Below are 10,727 nucleotides of genomic sequence, written 5' to 3'. Positions count from 1 at the left end.
GCTACGGAACTCTTCCATTGTTCTTTGAAATTCTGATGAAGTTTAAAACTGCAACGGAACTCTTCCATTGTTTAGCGGAATTCTGCTGAAGTTTAAAAATGCTACGGAACTCTTCCATTGTTCTCGGAATTCTTCTGAAGTTTAAAAATGCTACGGAACTCTTACCTTGTTCTTCAGAATTCTGCTGAAGTTTAAAAATGCTACGGAACACTTCCTTTGTTCTTCGCAATTCTGCTGAAGTTTAAAAATGCTACAGAAATCTTCCATTGTTCACGGAATTCTGGTGAAGTTTAAAAATGCTACGGAACTCTTCCATTGTTATTCTTAATTCTACTGAAGTTTAAAAATGCTACGGAACTCTTCCATTGTTCTTCGGAATTCTGATGAAGTTTAAAACTGCATCGGAACTCTTCCATTGTTCTTTGGAATTCTGCTAAAGTTTAAAAATGCTACGGAACTCTTCCATTGTTCTTCGGAATTCTGCTGAAGTTTAAAAATGCTAAGGAACTCTTCCATTGTTCTCGGAATTCTGGTGAAGTTTAAAAATGCTACGGCACTCATCCATTGTTCTCGGAATTCTGCTGACGTTTAAAAAGGCTATGGAACTCTTCCATTGTTCTTCAGAATTCTGCTGAAGTTTAAAAATGCTACGGAACTTTTCCATTGTTCTTCGGAATTCTGCTGAAGTTTAAAAATGCTACGGAACTCTTCCATTGTTCTTCAGAATTCTGCTGAAGTTTAAAAATGCTACGGAACTCTTCCATTGTTCTTCGGAATTCTGCTGAAATTTAAAAATGCTACGGAACTCTTCCATTTTTCTCGGAATTCTGGTGAAGTTTAAAAATGCTACGGAACTCTTCCATTGTTCTCAGAATTCTGCTGAAGTTTAAAAATGCTACGGAACTCTTCCATTGTTCTTCGGAATTCTGCTGAAGTTTAAAAATGCTACGGAACACTTCTACTGTCCTTCGGAATTCTGCTGAAGTTTAAAAATGCTACGGAACTCTTCCATTGTTCTCGAAATTCTGCTGAAGTTTAAAAATGCTACGGAACTCTTCCATTGTTCTTCAGAGTTCTGCTGTAATTTAAAAATGCTGCGGAACTCTTCCGTTGTTCTTCGGAATTCTGCTGAAATTTAAAAATGCTACGGAACTCTTCCATTGTTCTCGGAATTCTGCTGAAGTTTAAAAATGCTACGGAACTCTTCCATTGTTGTTCGGAATTCTTCTGAAGTTTAAGAATGCTACGGAACTCTTCCATTGTTCTCAGAATTCTGCTGAAGTTTAAAAATGCTACGGAACTCTTCCATTGTTCTTTGGAATTCTGCTGAAGTTTAAAAATACTACGGAACACTTCTACTGTTCTTCGGAATTCTGCTGAAGTTTAAAAATGCTACGGAACTCTTCCATTGTTCTCGGAATTCTGCTGAAGTTTAAAAATGCTACGGAACTCTTGCATTGTTCTTTGGAATTCTGCTGTAATTTAAAAATGCTACGGAGCTCTTCCATTGTTCTTCGGAATTCTGCTGAAGTTTTAAAATGCTACGGAACTCTTCCATTGTTCTTCGGAATTCTGCTGAAGTTTAAAAATGCTACGGAACTCTTCCATTGTTTTTCGGAATTCTGCTGAAGTTTAAAAATGCTACGGAACTCTTCCATTGTTCTCTGAATTCTTCTGAAGTTTAAAAATGCTACGGAACTCTTCCATTGTTCTTCAAAATTCTGCTGAAGTTTAAAAATGCTACGGAACACTTCCTTTGTTCTTCGGAATTCTGTTGAAGTTTAAAAATGCTACGGAACTCTTCCACTGTTCACGGAATTCTGGTGAAGTTTAAAAAAGCTACGGAACTCTTCCATTGTTCTTTGGAGTTCTGCTGAAGTTTAAAAATGCTACGGAACTCTTCCATTATTCTTCGGAATTCTGATGAAGTTTAAAAATGCTACGGAACACTTCCATTGTTCTTCGGAATTCTGCTGAAGTTTAAAAATGCTACGGAACACTTCCATTGTTCTTCGGAATTCTGCTGAAGTTTAAAAATGCTAAGGAACTCTTCCATTGTTCTCGGAATTCATGTGAAGTTTAAAAATGCTACGGAACTCTTCCATTGTTCTTCAGAATTCTGCTGTAATTTAAAAATGCTACGGAACTCTTCCATTGTTCTTCGGAATTCTGCTGAAGTTTAAAAGTGCTACGGAACTCTTCCATTGTTCTTTGGAATTCTGCTGAAGTTTAAAAATGCTACGGAACTCATCCATTGTTCTTCGGAATTCTGCTGAAGTTTAAAAATGCTACGGAACTCTTCCATTGTTCTTCGGAATTCTGCTGAAGTTTAAAAATGCTACTGAACTTTTCCATTGTTCTTCGCAATTCTGATGAAGTTTAAAAATGCTACGGAACTCTTCCATTGTTCTTCGGAATTCTGCTGAAGTTTAAAAATGCTACGGAACTCTTCCATTGTTCTTCGGAATTCTGCTGAAGTTTAAAAATGCTACGGAACTCTTCCATTTTTCTCGGTATTCTGGTTAAGTTTAAAAATGCTACGGAACTCTTCCATTGTTCTCAGAATTCTGCTGAAGTTTAAAAATGCTACGGAACTCTTCCATTGTTCTTTGGAATTCTGCTGAAGTTTAAAAATGCTACGGAACTCTTCCACTGTTCTTCGGAATTCTTCTGAAGTTTAAGAATGCTACGGAACTCTTCCATTAATCTTCGGAATACTGCTGAAGTTTAAAAATGCTACGGAACTCTTCCTTTTTCTCGGAATTCTGCTGAAGTTTAAAAATGCTACGGAACTCTTCCACTGTTCTTCGGAATTCTGCTGAAGTTTAAAAATGCTACGAAACTCTTCAATTGTTCTTTGGAATTCTGCTGAAGTTTATAAATAATACGGAACACTTCTACTGTTCTTCGGAATTCTGCTGAAGTTTAAAAATGTTACGGATCTCTTCCATTGTTCTCGGAATTCTGCTGAAGTTTAAAAATGCTACGGAACTCTTCCATTGTTCTTTGGAATTCTGCTGTAATTTAAAAATGCTACGGAGCTCTTCCATTGTTCTTCGGAATTCTGCTGAAGTTTAAAAATGCTACGGAACTCTTCCATTGTTCTTCGGAATTCTGCTGAAGTTTAAAAATGCTACGGAACTCTTCCATTGTTTTTCGGAATTCTGCTGAAGTTTAAAAATGCTACGGAACTCTTCCATTGTTCTCGGAATTCTTCTGAAGTTTAAAAATGCTACGGAACTCTTCCATTGTTCTTCAAAATTCTGCTGAAGTTTAAAAATGCTACGGAACACTTCCTTTGTTCTTCGGAATTCTGTTGAAGTTTAAAAATGCTACGAAACTCTTCCCTTGTTCACGGAATTCTGGTGAAGTTTAAAAAAGCTACGGAACTCTTCCATTGTTATTCTTAATTCTGCTGAAGTTTAAAAATGCTACAGAACTCTGCCATTGTTCTTCGGAATTCTGCTGAAGTTTAAAAATGCTACGGAACTCTTCCATTGTTCTTTGAAATTCTGATGAAGTTTAAAACTGCAACGTAACTCTTCCATTGTTTTGCGGAATTCTGCTGAAGTTTAAAAATGCTGCGGAACTCTTCCATTGTTCTCGGAATTTTTCTGAAGTTTAAAAATGCTACGGAACTCTTACCTTGTTCTTCGGAATTCTGCTGAAGTTTAAAAATGCTACAGAAATCTTCCATTGTTCACGGAATTCTGGTGAAGTTTAAAAATGCTACGGAACTCTTCCATTGTTATTCTTAATTCTACTGAAGTTTAAAAATGCTACGGAACTCTTCCATTGTTCTTCGGAATTCTGCTGAAGTTTAAAACTGCATCGGAACTCTTCCATTGTTCTTTGGAATTCTGCTAAAGTTTAAAAATGCTACGGAACTCTTCCATTGTTCTTCGGAATTCTGCTGAAGTTTAAAAATGCTAAGGAACTCTTCCATTGTTCTCGGAATTCTGGTGAAGTTTAAAAATGCTACGGCACTCATCCATTGTTCTCGGAATTCTGCTGAAGTTTAAAAAGGCTATGGAACTCTTCCATTGTTCTTCGGAATTCTGCTGAAGTTTAAAAATGCTACGGAACTTTTCCATTGTTCTTCGGAATTCTGCTGAAGTTTAAAAATGCTACGGAAGTCTTCCATTGTTCTTCGGAATTCTGCTGAAGTTTAAAAATGCTACGGAACTCTTCCATTGTTCTTCGGAATTCTGCTGAAATTTAAAAATGCTACGGAACTCTTCCATTTTTCTCGGAATTCTGGTGAAGTTTAAAAATGCTACGGAACTCTTCCATTGTTCTCAGAATTCTGCTGAAGTTTAAAAATGCTACGGAACTCTTCCATTGTTCTTCGGAATTCTGCTGAAGTTTAAAAATGCTACGGAACACTTCTACTGTCCTTCGGAATTCTGCTGAAGTTTAAAAATGCTTCGGAACTCTTCCATTGTTCTCGGAATTCTGCTGAAGTTTAAAAATGCTACGGAACTCTTCCATTGTTCTTCAGAATTCTGCTGTAATTTAAAAATGATGCGGAACTCTTCCGTTGTTCTTCGGAATTCTGCTGAAATTTAAAAATGCTACGGAACTGTTCCATTGTTCTTCGGAATTCTGCTGAAGTTTAAAAATGCAACGGAACTCTTCCATTGTTCTCGTAATTCTGCTGAAGTTTAAAAATGCTACGGAACTCTTCCATTGTTCTCGGAATTCTGCTGAAGTTTAAAAATGCTACGGAACTCTTCCATTGTTCTGCGGAATTCAGCAGAAGTTTAAAAATGCTACGGAACTCTTCCATTGTTCTTGGAATTCTAGTGAAGTTTAAAAATGCTACGGAACTCTTCCATTGTTCTCAGAATTCTGCTGAAGTTTATAAATGCTACGGTACTCTTCCATTGTTCTTGGGAATTCTGCTGAAGTTTAAAAATGTTACGGATCACTTCCATTGTTCTTCAGAATTCTGCTGAAGTTTAAAAATGCTACGGACCTCTTCCATTCTTCTTCGGAATTCTGCTGAAGTTTAAAAATGCTACGGAACTCTTCCATTGTTCTTCGGAATTCTGCTGAAGTTTAAAAATGCTACGGAACTCTTCCATTGCTTCGTGGAATTCTGCTGAAATTTAAAAATGCTACAGAACTCTTCCACTGTTCTCGGAATACTTCTGAAGTTTAAAAATGCTACGAAACTCTTCAATTGTTCTTCAGAATTCTGCTGATGTTTAAAAATGCTATGGAACACTTCCTTTGTTCTTCGGAATTCTGCTGAAGTTTAAAAATGCTACGGAACTCTTCCATTGTTCTCGGAATTCTGCTTAAGTTTAAAAATGCTACGGAACTCTTCCATTGTTCTTCGGAATTCTGCTGAAGTTTAAAAATGCTACGGAATACTTCCTTTGTTCTTCGGAATTCTGTTGAAGTTTAAAAATGCTACGGAACTCTTCCATTGTTCACGGAATTCTGGTGTAGTTTAAAAAAGCTACGGAACTCTTCCATTGTTATTCTTAATTCTGCTGAAGTTTAAAAATGCTACAGAACTCTTCCATTGTTCTTCGGAATTCTGCTGAAGTTTAAAATGCTACGGAACTCTTCCATTGTTCTTTGGAATTTTGATGAAGTTTAAAACTGCAACGGAACTCTTCCATTGTTTTGCGGAATTTTGCTGAAGTTTAAAAATGCTACGGAACTCTTCCATTGTTCTCGGAATTCTTCTGAAGTTTAAAAATGCTACGGAACTCTTACCTTGGTCTTCAGAATTCTGCTGAAGTTTAAAAATGCTACGGAACACTTCCTTTGTTCTTCGGAATTCTGCTGAAGTTTAAAAATGCTACAGAAATCTTCCATTGTTCACGGAATTCTGGTGAAGTTTAAAAATGCTACGGAACTCTTCCATTGTTATTCTTAATTCTACTGAAGTTTAAAAATGCTACGGAACTCTTCCATTGTTCTTCGGAATTCTGATGAAGTTTAATACTGCATCGGAACTCTTCCATTGTTCTTTGGAATTCTGCTAAAGTTTAAAAATGCTACGGAACTCTTCCATTGTTCTTCGGAATTCTGCTGAAGTTTAAAAATGCTAAGGAACTCTTCCATTGTTCTCGAAATTCTGGTGAAGTTTAAAAATGCTACGGCACTCATCCATTGTTCTCGGAATTCTGCTGAAGTTTAAAAAGGCTATGGAACTATTCCATTGTTCTTCGGAATTCTGCTGAACTTTAAAAATGCTACGGAACTTTTCCATTGTTCTTCGGAATTCTGCTGAAGCTTAAAAATGCTACGGAACTCTTCCATTCTTCTTCGGAATACTGCTGAAGTTTAAAAATGCTACGGAACTCTTCCATTGTTCTTCGGAATTCTGCTGAAGTTTAAAAATGCTATGGAATTCTTCCGTTGCTTTTCGTAATTCTGCTGAAGTTTAAAAATGCTACGGAACTCTTCAATTGTTCTCGAAATGCTTCTGAAGTTTAAAAATGCTACGGAACACTTCCTTTGTTCTTCGGAATTCTGCTGAAGTTTAAAAATGCTACAGAAATCTTCCATTGTTCACGGAATTCTGGTGAAGTTTAAAAATGCTGCGGAACTCTTCCATTGTTATTCTTAATTCTACTGAAGTTTAAAAATGCTACGGAACTCTTCCATTGTTCTTCGGAATTCTGATGAAGTTTAAAACTGCATCGGAACTCTTCCATTGTTCTTTGGAATTCTGCTAAAGTTTAAAAATGCTACGGAACTCTTCCATTGTTCTTCGGAATTCTGCTGAAGTTTAAAAATGCTATGGAACTCTTCCATTGTTCTCGGAATTCTGGTGAAGTTTAAAAATGCTACGTCACTCATCCATTGTTCTCGGAATTCTGCTGAAGTTTAAAAAGGCTATGGAACTATTCCATTGTTCTTCGGAATTCTGCTGAAGTTTAAAAATGCTACGGAACTCTTCCATTGTTCTTCAGAATTCTGCTGTAATTTAAAAATGCTGCGGAACTCTTCCGTTGTTCTTCGGAATTCTGCTTAAATTTAAAAATGCTACGGAACTGTTCCATTATTCTTCGGAATTCTGCTGAAGTTTAAAAATGCAACGGAACTCTTCCATTGTTCTCGGAATTCTGCTGAAGTTTAAAAATGCTACGGAACTCTTCCATTGTTCTCGGAATTCTGCTGAAGTTTAAAAATGCTACGGAACTCTTCCATTGTTCTTCGGAATTCTGCTGAAGTTTAAAAATGCTACGGAACTTTTCCATTGTTCTTCGGAATTCTGATGAAGTTTAAAAATGCTACGGAACTCTTCCATTGTTCTTCGGAATTCTGCTGAAGTTTAAAAATGCTACGGAACTCTTCCATTGTTCTTCGGAATTCAGCAGAAGTTTAAAAATGCTACGGAACTCTTCCATTGTTCTTGGAATTCTAGTGAAGTTTAAAAATGCTACGGAACTATTCCATTGTTCTCAGAATTCTGCTGAAGTTTATAAATGCTACGGTACTCTTCCATTGTTCTTGGGAATTCTGCTGAAGTTTAAAAATGTTACGGATCACTTCCATTGTTCTTCAGAATTCTGCTGAAGTTTAAAAATGCTACGGACCTCTTCCATTCTTCTTCGGAATTCTGCTGAAGTTTAAAAATGCTACGGAACTCTTCCATTGTTCTTCGGAATTCTGCTGAAGTTTAAAAATGCTACGGAACTCTTCCATTGCTTCGCGGAATTCTGCTGAAATTTAAAAATGCTACAGAACTCTTCCACTGTTCTCGGAATACTTCTGAAGTTTAAAAATGCTACGAAACTCTTCAATTGTTCTTCAGAATTCTGCTGTTGTTTAAAAATGCTACGGAACACTTCCTTTGTTCTTCGGAATTCTGCTGAAGTTTAAAAATGCTACGGAACTCTTCCATTGTTCTCGGAATTCTGCTTAAGTTTAAAAATGCTACGGAACTCTTCCATTGTTCTTCGGAATTCTGCTGAAGTTTAAAAATGCTACGGAACTCTTCCATTGTTCTCGGAATTCTGCTTAAGTTTAAAAATGCTACGGAACTCTTCCATTGCTCTTCGGAATTCTTCTGAAGTTTAAAAATGCTGCGGAACTCTTCCATTGTTTTTCGGAATTCTGCTGAAGTTTAAAAATGCTACGGAACTCTTTCATTGTTCTCGGAATTCTTCTGAAGTTTAAAAATGCTACGGAACTCTTCCATTGTTCTTCAAAATTCTGCTGAAGTTTAAAAATGCTACGGAATACTTCCTTTGTTCTTCGGAATTCTGTTGAAGTTTAAAAATGCTACGGAACTCTTCCATTGTTCACGGAATTCTGGTGTAGTTTAAAAAAGCTACGGAACTCTTACATTGTTATTCTTAATTCTGCTGAAGTTTAAAAATGCTACAGAACTCTTCCATTGTTCTTCGGAATTCTGCTGAAGTTTAAAAATGCTACGGAACTCTTCCATTGTTCTTTGGAATTTTGATGAAGTTTAAAACTGCAACGGAACTCTTCCATTGTTTTGCGGAATTTTGCTGAAGTTTAAAAATGCTACGGAACTCTTCCATTGTTCTCGGAATTCTTCTGAAGTTTAAAAATGCTACGGAACTCTTCCCTTGTTATTCAGAATTCTGCTGAAGTTTAAAAATGCTACGGAACACTTCCTTTGTTCTTCGGAATTCTGCTGAAGTTTAAAAATGCTACAGAAATCTTCCATTGTTCACGGAATTCTGGTGAAGTTTAAAAATGCTACGGAACTCTTCCATTGTTATTCTTAATTCTACTGAAGTTTAAAAATGCTACGGAACTCTTCCATTGTTCTTCGGAATTCTGATGAAGTTTAAAACTGCATCGGAACTCTTCCATTTTTCTTTGGAATTCTGCTAAAGTTTAAAAATGCTACGGAACTCTTCCATTGTTCTTCGGAATTCTGCTGAAGTTTAAAAATGCTAAGGAACTCTTCCATTGTTCTTGGAATTCTGGTGAAGTTTAAAAATGCTACGGCACTCATCCATTGTTCTCGGAATTCTGCTGAAGTTTAAAAAGGCTATGGAACTATTCCATTGTTCTTCGGAATTCTGCTGAAGTTTAAAAATGCTACGAAACTTTTCCATTGTTCTTCGGAATTCTGCTGAAGTTTAAAAATGCTACGGAACTCTTCCATTGTTCTTCGGAATTCTGCTGAAGTTTAAAAATGCTACGGAACTCTTCCATTGTTCTTCGGAATTCTGCTGAAGTTTAAAAATGCTATGGAATTCTTCCGTTGTTTTTCGTAATTCTGCTGAAGTTTAAAAATGCTACGGAACTCTTCAATTGTTCTCGAAATGCTTCTGAAGTTTAAAAATGCTACGGAACTCTTCCATTGTTCTTCAGAATTCTGCTGAAGTTTAAAAATGCTACGGAACACTTCCTTTGTTCTTCGGAATTCTGCTGAAGTTTAAAAATGTGACGGAACTCTTCCATTGTTCTCGGAATTCTGGTGAAGCTTAAAAATGCTACGGAACTCTTCCATTGTTCTCAGAATTCTGCTGAAGTTTATAAATGCTACGGAACTCTTCCATTGTTCTTCAGAGTTCTGCTGAAGTTTAAAAATGCTACGGAACACTTCCTTTGTTCTTCGGAATTCTGCTGAAGTTTAAAAATGCTACAGAACTCTTCCTTTGTTCACGGAATTCTGGTGACGTTTAAAAATGCTACGGAACTCTTCCATTGTTATTCTTAATTCTACTGAAGTTTAAAAATGCTACGGAACTCTTACATTGTTCTTCGGAATTCTGATGAAGTTTAAAACTGCAACGGAACTCTTCCATTGTTTTTCGGAATTCTGCTGAAGTTTAAAAATGCTACGGAACTCTTTCATTGTTCTCGGAATTCTTCTAAAGTTTAAAAATGCTACGGAACTCTTCCATTGTTCTTCAAAATTCTGCTGAAGTTTAAAAATGCTACGGAATACTTCCTTTGTTCGTCGGAATTCTGTTGAAGTTTAAAAATGCTACGGAACTCTTCCATTGTTCACGGAATTCTGCTGTAGTTTAAAAAAGCTACGGAACTCTTCCATTGTTATTCTTAATTCTGCTGAAGTTTAAAAATGCTACAGAACTCTTCCATTGTTCTTCGGAATTCTGCTGAAGTTTAAAAATGCTACGGAACTCTTCCATTGTTCTTTGGAATTTTGATGAAGTTTAAAACTGCAACGGAACTCTTCCATTGTTTTGCGGAATTTTGCTGAAGTTTAAAAATGCTACGGAACTCTTCCATTGTTCTCGGAATTCTTCTGAAGTTTAAAAATGCTACGGAACTCTCACCTTGTTCTTCAGAATTCTGCTGAAGTTTAAAAATGCTACGGAACACTTCCTTTGTTCTTCGGAATTCTGCTGAAGTTTAAAAATGCTACAGAAATCTTCCATTGTTCACGGAATTCTGGTGAAGTTTAAAAATGCTACGGAACTCTTCCATTGTTATTCTTAATTCTACTGAAGTTTAAAAATGCTACGGAACTCTTCCATTGTTCTTCGGAATTCTGATGAAGTTTAAAACTGCATCGGAACTCTTCCATTTTTCTTTGGAATTCTGCTAAAGTTTAAAAATGCTACGGAACTCTTCCATTGTTCTTCGGAATTCTGCTGAAGTTTAAAAATGCTGAGGAACTCTTCCATTGTTCTTGGAATTCTGGTGAAGTTTAAAAATGCTACGGCACTCATCCATTGTTCTCGGAATTCTGCTGAAGTTTAAAAAGGCTATGGAACTATTCCATTGTTCTTCGGAATTCTGCTGAAGTT

This window comes from Phyllobates terribilis, unplaced genomic scaffold, assembly GCF_046119375.1.
Source record: "Phyllobates terribilis strain yellow unplaced genomic scaffold, ASM4611937v1 Scaffold_189__1_contigs__length_3638672, whole genome shotgun sequence".
NCBI lineage: Eukaryota > Metazoa > Chordata > Amphibia > Anura > Dendrobatidae > Phyllobates > Phyllobates terribilis.
This window is presented reverse-complemented; position numbering follows the sequence as displayed.